A 10,026-nucleotide genomic window follows, 5' to 3' on the forward strand; every position below is an offset into this window, starting at 1 on the left:
AAGCTGTCTTCACATAGGATGAAAATTTCTCAGGTATATCACTGGTTTCATGATGCACTTCTCCAGAAATTCTTCTTCAGGATGACCCATGAAGAGGTTAGCATATTGGGGAGCCATCCTAGTACCCCTGGCTGTTCTCATGCTTTGGACAAAATGTTTATTGTTGAAGGTATATCTATGACAGGCGAGGATCAACTGGATGAGTTTGGCTATGTGTTTGGGATGGATAATTGATGGTTGTCCACTGTCTTTTAAATATTTGGGCAGGCAGCTATCCTGTCATTGTGAGGGATATTGGTGTATAGGAAAGTGACATCCATGGTGGCAAGGATGGTATTCTGAGGAAGGTTGTTAATGCTGTGGAGTAGAGTAGGGCTCAAATGTACTTGAGCCATCCAGCTACTGTGAGAGTGGACTGTCTGGAAAGACTCTTGCCTAGGCTCACAGCCCATGCACGTTTCAATCTCTTTGGCTCATGAGTGTTTGCACACAGTGTTCTAGAAAGCCAAAGGTTTCCTTTAATAGATGTTTTCAGTATTCAAACGGGCAGTGAGTGCCACACACTGGCTGAAATAAATGCTGAGTGACTGAGATCAAGTAGGGGATGTTGAGCTCTGTGGTGCACAATCCCCTCCATTATAAGACTGCTGATTTTGCAAAATGCTGTGTTTTTGACGAGCTGTGTCTAGGGAACTCCTTGCTCAAATGACCCCGAAATTTGGGTCACTAACCCTATCCTGTTCCCCCATGAGACAACAAATTTCAAGACAGTCCAAGTAAGCATACAGATCTTAAGCACTTAGAAGAATTAACATTTAAGTAGAAAGGGCTTCTCAACCTAAACTAAAGCAGAGCTGGTGCTTCATTACAGAATCATAGGACTGGAAGGGACCTTGAGAGGTCATCAAGTCCAGTCCCCTGCCCTCATGGCAGGACCAAGCACCATCTAGACCACCCCTGACAGGTGTTTGTCTAACCTGCTCTTAAAAATCTCCAATGATGGAGATTCCACAACCTCCCTAGGCAATTTATCCCAGTGCTTAACCAGCCTGACAGTTCGGACATTAGGAAAAATTTCCTATTAAAACTTCTCTTGCTGCAATTTAAGCCAATTGCTTCTTGTCCAATCACCAGAGGATAGGAAAATAATTTTTCTTCCTCCTCCTTATAAGAACCTTTTAGGTACTTGAAAACTGTTATCATGTCCCTTCTCAGTCTTCTCTTTTCCAGACTAAACAAACCCAATTTTTTCAATCTTCCCTCATAGGTCATGCTTTCTAGATCTTTAATCATTTTTGTTGCTCTTCTCTGGACTTTTTCCAGTTTGTCCACATCTTTCCTGAAATGTGGCACCCAGAACTGGACACAATACTCCAGCTGAGGCATAATCAACGTGGACTGAAGCAGAAGAATTACTTTGCATGTCTTGCTTACAACACTCCTGCTAATACATCCCAGAATGATGTTTGCTTTTTTTGCAAGAGTCTTACACTGTGAACTCATATTTAGCTTGTGGTCCACTCTGACCTCTAGATCCCTTTTTTGCAGTAATCCTTCCCAGGCAGTCATTTTCCATTTTGTACATGTCCAACTGATTGTTCCTTCCTAAGTGGAATATTTTGCATTTGTTCTCATTGAATTTTGTCCTAGTTACCTCAGACCATTTCTCCAGTTTGTCCAGATCATTTTGAATTATAATCCTATCCTCCAAAGCACTTGCAACTCCTCCCACCTTGGTATCGTCTGCAAATTTTATAAGTGTACTCTCTATGCCATTATCTAAATATTGATGACTATATTGAACAGAACTAGACCCAGAACTGATTCTTGCAGAAGCCCACTCGTTATGCCCTTCCAGCATGACTGTGAGCCATTGATAACTACTCTGGAATGGTTATCCAACCAGTTATGCACCAACCTTATCATAGCTCCATCATGGTTGTATTTCCCTAGTTTTTTAATGAGAAGGTCATTTGAGACCCTTATATCAGATGCCTTACTAAAGTCTTGATATACCACATCTACCGCTTCCCCCCATCCACACGGCCGTCACCCTGTCAAAGTAAACTATCGGGTCAGTTTGATATGATTTGTTCTTGACAAATCCATGCTGACTATTACATATCGCCTTATTATCTTCCAGATGTTTGCAAATTGATTCCTTCATTATTTGCTCCATTATCTTTCTGGGTCCAGAAGTTAAGCTGACTGGTCTGTAATTCCCTGGGTTGTCCTTATTTTCCTTTTTATAGATAGGCACTATATGTGCCCTTTTCCAGTCTTCTGGAATATCACCCGTCTTCCATGACTTTTCAAAGATAATAGCTAATGGCTCAGATATCTCCTCAGTCAGCTCCTTGTGTATTCTAGGATGCACTTCATTGGGCTCTAGTGACTTGAAGACATCTGACTTGTCTAAGTAATTTTCAACTTGCTCTTTCCCTGTTTTGAACCTACCCCATTTTCACTGGTGTTCACTATGTTAGGCGTCCAATCGCCACCAACCTTCTTGGTGAAAACCGAAACAAAGAAGTCATTAAGCACGTCTGCTATTTCCACATTTTCTGTTATTGCTTTTTTGTCTTCATTGAGTAATGGGCCTACTCTGTCCTTGGTCTTCCTCTTGCTTCTAATGTATTTGTAGAATGTTTTCTTGTTGCCCTTTATGTCTCTAGCTTGTTTGATTTCCTTTTGTGCCTTGGCCTTTCTAATTTTGCCCCTACATACTTGTGTTGTTTGTTTGTATTCATCCTTTGTAATTTGACCTAGTTTCTACTTTTTGTAGGACTCTTTTTTTTTATTTTTAGATCATGGAAGATCTCCTGGTTAAGCCAGGGTGGTCTCTTGCCACTCTTCCTATCTTCCCTGTGCAGTGGAATAGTTTGCTCTTGTGACCTTAATAATGTCTCTATAACACATAATAAATGGATTAATTGTTTATCAGGTCCAAATACCCTAACACTGCACTGGAGACATTACCGTACCAGGACTTGCCTGGAGGTGTCTTAGCATTAGCTCCCCAATGTTGCAGTGTGGGTAAATTTGCTTTGTCAGTTATGACAGTACTCACAGCTCCCCAAAAGGACAGAGAAAGTAGCGTGAGTGAAGGGACTGATTTGGTCGCTGGGAGGTAAGCAAAGCCACAGTGCTGTTAGCTACACCTGTAAAAGACATGTCCCAGCAAAGAGATGGAGGAAGATATGAAGAAAATCAAAAATAAGTCTTCCCAGAAGGCGCAATCTGCAGTGACTGCTGAAAGGGAAATAAAGGGTCAGATCCTCCGGATGAGCCATTGATGCCCAGCACAGCTCAGGGTGAGGGGTGTAGGCTACCATCACAGCCACCTGATCCTCAGACTGCCAGGCACCAGTCTGATCCTGAGCAGCAGCTTAGAGCAGCCAAGGGGTCATTTCAGCTTCTGGGATCACCACAGAGACAAAGTCCTGAGTCTATGCCCCCTCCTCCAGTAGCTGTGAGCTGGGATGTCATAGAGCTGGTTATACTGGAAGATTTTCTAGGAAATTCTCAGTTGGCCACTTAAGCCATTTTAAAGTGGACTCTGCACTGTGCTGAGGATAAGGATTGGGATCAAACAATGCAAACCAACCTAGTGGAGTTCAAAATGGGCCAGAACTATGTTTTATTTGCATGGAAGTAATCCCATTGGCTTCATTTTTGTTATACCAATATAAGTAAGAGAAGAATTGAACCCAGGATGTATAAGTCATCTGTTACTTACTGGGTACTGCTTTTCTTTAAATTACAAACATCAGGCTGTCTATGGAATGAGTAAACTGTATATAAAGTCACCATTTTCTACTCTGAAATTTTGGTTTGTTTTAACTTCCTTCTGCAGAAAGAAGTAAAGCATTTCAAGATGTTCTGTCCAGATTAAACCTGGAGAAGCACAGAAGCATCAAGATCAGGCTGAGGGATGTCCTGGAGATCTGCCCAGAAAGCATCAAGAACAAGATTCCAGAGGCATTAGGTGATTTACCTTGGCATTTCCTGAGGAAGGTCATGGCTCTGAATGGGACAGCCAGAAATACAAGCATTGGGCACAAGGCTCCTGCAGAAGAAATGGATGATTATGAGGAGAAACTGCATACTGATGGCACTTTCTGTTTTAGTGACACTGAGATGAAAGTTTCTATGCAATCTCTTGATGTTCTTTGTGCTGTTCTGCTTTGCTCAGTTTCCTACAGCAGGAGATCCTGTCCAAAATGTCCATGTGCCAGTTGCCCTCCCTCTGCTGCTACCCGCCCTCAACACCCCCAAGGGCACCCTAGTACTGTGGGCCATGAGGGACATTGTGAGGAAGTGGAGGCCACACTCCCTGGCAGAGAGCAGAGGGTTCAGAGAGGAGAGCCTGGTGCTCACAGAAATGCCAACGATTTCTTTTCTGCGGATGGGGAGCTGCAGCTTCTCCAAGTCCCAACTCCTCAATGAGGTTCTCAGCCCCTCCCAGCAGCACCACGATTTCTTTATCCATCGGGACATGGAGTCTGGGAACTTCCTTCAGAAACTCGCAGATGGGCTGGTTGAGATTTCCTGGTATTTCCCTGGGGGGACGGAAAATTCTGATCTTTTCCCAGAACCCATTGCAGTTACAAATCTGCTTGGAGACATTCAGTCCCACTGGCAACAGTTTAGCTTTTTAACAGCGGTCTCCTCCGCAGTGTTCATAGTTACCGAGAGCATCGGTGAGAGAGAATACAAGCTGTTATCATCTCTGAAAAAATCCAGCTCTAAATATTACTTCATCCTCAACTACAAGAATAAGAAACCCAAAGAAACTCTGGGATTTCTTAATAAGCTGTCCTCAGTGTTGACACTGAGCAAATCACAGGTACTGGTAAAAGATACTACCATGAATAACGCAGGATTTGTGAAAAAGGTGCAGTCCACCATAGGAACCATAGTGAATTCATCTCCAAAGACAGTGAGTTTGGAAGCCATGGCTGTGACGGCACGTGACCTAGGAATCCCGGTGGATGAGGAGTGTCAGGCATGTCAGTGTGCGAGGAAATATACTGAAGAAATCACTGCAGAAATAAGAGATGGGGCAAAATACAAAAGGGAAATGCTGAGCCTGCAAGGAGACCCATGGAAAAACTTGGCTAAATTGGAAAAAGAGATGTGCCAAATGAAAAGGCAAGGGGACGTGGCCACTGAAGACTATAAATCTGCGCTGAAACAGAAATGGTTAGAGATACGTAGACAGCAGAATCAGTGTGACCGTACTAATGGTTTGACTAAGTTTATCAATGGAATAGTACAGTTGAATCCAGTGGAGAAACATTACTTTCTGAAATGGATGAAATTTAGCCTGGATAATATTGCTAGGGGGAATCTTTCTGAAATGCGGGCAGACTATAAAGAGAAATGTGAAACTCCAGGAGTGGACCGAAAACAGCTGGAGGAATTAGATAAATTAATATCTGATAGTTCCTTGGGGGTGGAGCATTTCATGTGTGAGTTGGGGCAGTTCTATGAAGCTGAATGGTCAGTGGATAAAGAAGGGAAAATGGAAGAAAGCCAAAGACAATTCTCCCATCTCCCATGCACAGCAGCTAACCTGATGCTGGAAGGGTTTCCTGTGGAGCTGATCGATGGAGATGCCTCCAACATCCCCATGAACTGGGTAGTAGAGGTTCTAACTCATCTCCATATCAGACTAGGGGGTAGATCCAGAATGGTGGTTATAACAGTGCTGGGAGTGCAGAGCACTGGGAAATCCACTCTTATCAACATCATGTTCGGCCTGCAGTTTGCAGTGAGTAGCGATCGATGTACGTGAGGAGCGTTCATGACACTCATTAAAGTTACAGAAGCTGTTCAGGAGCTGCTTGGCTGTGATTTCATCCTGGTGATAGACACTGAAGGTCTGAAGGCCCCTGAACTAACAGCACTGGAAGACAGTTATCAACATGACAATGAGCTGGCCACCCTGGTGATTGGACTGAGTGACGTCACCATCGTTAACATGGCCATGGAGAATGCCACAGAAATGAAGGATGTTCTGCAAATTGTGGTCCATGCATTTCTCAGAATGGAGGAAATAGGAAAACAGCCAAACTGCCAGTTTGTGCACCAGAATGTCAGTGATGTGTCTGCTCATGATCAAAACATGAAGGACAGGAAACACCTCCTGGAGCAGCTGAATGAAATGACCAAAGCTGCAGCAAGGATGGAAAAGCAAAGCAGGGAAATGACATTTTCTGATATTATGGAGTATGACCCAGAAAAACACAATTGGTACATGCCTGGCTTGTGGCATGAAGTCCCTCCCATGGCTCCCGTAAACACTGGATACAGTGAGAGTGTCTGGGAGCTAAAGAAATACCTGTTTGAATTCATAGAGAACCGTTTACGGAAAAGAGCTGGAAAGGATATTCCTGATTTTATTGTATGGTTGAAGAGCCTGTGGAAGTCAGTGAAACATGAGAACTTCATCTTTAGCTTTAGAAATAGCCTTGCAGCTGAAGCCTATCACCAGCTGTCTATGAAGTATTCTGAATGGGAATGGGGTTTCCGCAAGGAGATGTATCTCTGGATATCTGAAAAAGAAACTTTTATCCAGAATCAGCTGCCAGAGACACTAGAGGGTGATCTCTTTCACAGCTTAAAAATGGAAGCAGAAGGAAAGCTACAGCAGGGAGAACAGAAGCTCTTGAATAACTTAGAACAGTATTTTAAAAGTGAAGCTCCAAATTTGAACCTGATAGAAAAGTACAGAGAAGATTTCAAAAGGAGCGCAAATAGCCTCAAAAGAGAACTTGAAAATTATTCAACCAGTAACTGTGAGGAAGCAATTCGAATACGAAGAGGACAGCACAAGATAGACAATATCCAGTCTGAGTACAAGCAGAAAATTGAAGGGGAAGTTGCCAGACTCTTGGCTGAATACCGAAACAGAGAAGATAAATTAGACCATGAGAAACTGAAAAAAGAATTTGAAACGATGTGGCGAGAAACCTTGTCAGAGTTAACGCTCTGTACTTTACAGAAACGTCAAGTTGTTCAAGATATGGATCTCCAGCTGAGAAAGGATCTGAAGCACAGAGGGGGTGCTGTCAGACAGATACTACAACATGCAAAAAGCCTGCTGGATTATAGAATGAAGTCTTTCCCAATGAAGAAGGAGTACTCAAACCTAAAATGGACCAGAGCAGTTGTAGAATACTGCTCACAGGAATGTTACTGTAAAACTGAAGAGCTTGCTCTATCTTTAATGACTGAATGCAAGAAATACATTGAAGAAAAAGTTAAATCCAAAACAGACTATGATGAAACCTATTGTGGAGAACTGCTGCATATGGTTCATGAGAGGTTAAAAGAGGAGGAGATTGAGAAACTTCACACTTCTCCTTTGTTTGAAGTTGACCTGAAGCGTCACGTTTTGGGGGAAGCGGCTTGGGCATTTCAGAAGATACATGAAGATTTTATCAAAGAAAACGATCCTCAGCAACGTCTGGAGAAGCTGAAACCTCATTATTTCTCCATATTTACTGATCTCTATTTGGAAAAGAATGAAAGCCAAACGAGGGCGAGTAATTTCTGTGATCAGTGTCTCAAACCTGCCCTGGTGGGTTATGTCAACAAAAGGCTCGGACTAGAAATAGTTGACAGTTTTCTCAGCAGTGAACAGGCCCTTGAATACGCCAGCCAAAGCTTCTTTCAGTTCTTTTTGCTAAAGAAGCTGCTGGAAGAGATGAACTGTGACAACTATGTGAAATACATAAGTAACTATGAAGAGTTTGTCAAATCCTGGATACAGAGATGTCTGATAGACCATTATGGAGGGAAGGCAAGTTTGAGAGATTTGGAGAAAGGGATTCTATCCAGAATAATAAATAAAATCAAGGGAGTTCTGAAAAACTCCATAAATAAAAACAATAACACAGTTTCTGCCTTTTTAGACAGCTTTTGCAAAGAGCAGCAGCAGGACCTGGTCATTTCCAGCAATAGCTTAATTGGAGTACAGTTTAAAAACACAGGAAAAATTGAGCAGCTTTCTGGTAACATTGAAATCTTCCTTCTGGAGCTGGAACAACAAATCTTAACCCAGTTTAATCATTTGGAACTTGAGACCAAACTCTCCAGCCTGCCAGTGAAACCCCAGGATGAGATCTTCAAGCGAGTGTTTGGCTGTGGGAAGCAGTGTCCATTCTTTGAAGCCCCCTGTGAAGCAGGAGGCACTGACCATAAAGAACATTTTGTATCAGTCCATCGACCCAAAGGGTTAGGGAACTTCAGGGATTGTGATTCACAAAAGCTTGAGCATTCCATATGCTCCTCTGATGTGGTTTCCAATCGTGAATTCCGAACTGCAGCCGCAGATGGGAAATTTCATCCCTACAAAGATTACTGCCATTACTACCCAGACTGGCGCATTAAGCCTGGTCCCAGTATTGATGCTTCTGATTACTGGAAATTTGTTTTCAAATCATTCAGTGACCAGTTAGCTAGAACGTATGGTGCTAAAGCAGCAGATCTGCCAGGAAACTGGAAAAATATAACGAAAGAGCAGGCGCTGAAGAGCCTAAAGGAAGCGTTTTACATGAAATAATAGACATGCCAAGAGTCTCTTTAAATAGGATACACTTCAACAAAACCAAATCCTTAATTTTAAAAAAATGGAATATGAACAAATCTGACAGCCTGTACCGTTTTTTAAAGTGAAAACTAAAAAAAAAATCAATTGCAGGTCACATCTTCCAGTTAGTGCAAGGCTGCTGCACAGGAACAGCCATACCAAAGCAAACTGATAGTCCGTGTATCCCTGTGTCCTTGCTGAACCAGAATAGCAGCCCATCTAGCCTGGTATCCCCACCTCTCTGCAGTACTGGATCAGACCAATCACCCATATAGCCTAGTATCCCACATCCTTGCTGTATTGGATCAGACCTAAAGGCCATCTAGCTCGGTATCTCATCTCCCTGCTGTACTGGATCAAATCAGTGATCCATCCTGTCTCTGACAGTGGCCATTACAAAATGTCTCAGTGGGAGGTGCAAGAAACCATCTAATGGAAATTGTATAGAAACGTTTTTAGAGGAGAAGCTTCTTCCTAACATAACTATGTAAACAGGGTCCGAATGAGTTCTCCCATGACAGCTAGCTGGGAGCGGGAGAGACTTTAGGAGGAAATTGTACTTACATGAACTCACCTACTCTGCCTAGATATCCATCAGATATAGAGGTGTTGCTCAAAGTGATCAATATTGACTTGTGTTGGGTTACAAATCACTTTAGTACTGGATGAAGGGGTAGTGAAATGCTGTTGTCAGTGTTGTTGCATTTATTGTATGAGTAAAGGGGAGCAGAACTGTGCTTAACCTGTCTCAAATGAGGGGTCACCCTCAGCTGAAAGGACTCATTAAGCCAGGTGCTCGAATGCCTGACTCCTTTGAACGTAAGAGGGGTGAGGAGAGGTATCTCTGCCAGGAGGAGTGAACTCTCCCTAAGGGTCCCTGGTCTGGTTTAACCTGTTTCTCCCCACTGTTCAGAAAATAGGGCCTTTTGTTATTTTAAGTGCTCAAAAGAGCTGACAATTACTTGTGGCAGGACAGCATTTCTGCCCAGCCTAATAGCTGAAAATCACTAAGGACTTGGCTACACTTGTGAGTTAGAGTGCATTAAAGCAACCCCGGGCACCCTAACTCATGACCCATCCACACTGTCAAGGCACGTAGAGCGCCTGGACTTGGTAGCGGGAGTGCCCCTGGTAATCCACCTCCACCAGAAGCATAACGCTTGGTGCGTCTCGGCTGAATCTCCTCAGCATCAGTGTGAACGAGGTGTTGCATTACTGCGCTCTGATCGGCCTCCAGAAACATCTCATAATCCCCTTAAGTCAAGTGGCCACTCTTGTCATTGTTTGGAATCGGCTGTAGGAATGCGGATATGTCCTTTCAAAGCTCCGTTTCTGACAGCTGGCATGCTTATCTGCTCTGGGACAAAGCAAACCATTACTGTGGAATGTTGCTTGAGAGGCAGGGGGAGGGGAGTCTGCTGCTGTCT

General features: G+C 43.2%; 1 pseudogene; it reads left to right on the forward strand.

Annotated features, from left to right (window-relative positions):
* The first annotated feature begins 3,295 nt into the window (after positions 1-3,295).
* LOC144266495 (up-regulator of cell proliferation pseudogene) lies at positions 3,296-8,572 on the forward strand (annotated as a pseudogene).
* Positions 8,573-10,026: the final 1,454 nt, after the last annotated feature.

This window comes from Eretmochelys imbricata, chromosome 6 (assembly GCF_965152235.1).
Source record: "Eretmochelys imbricata isolate rEreImb1 chromosome 6, rEreImb1.hap1, whole genome shotgun sequence".
NCBI classification, from domain to species: domain Eukaryota; kingdom Metazoa; phylum Chordata; order Testudines; family Cheloniidae; genus Eretmochelys; species Eretmochelys imbricata.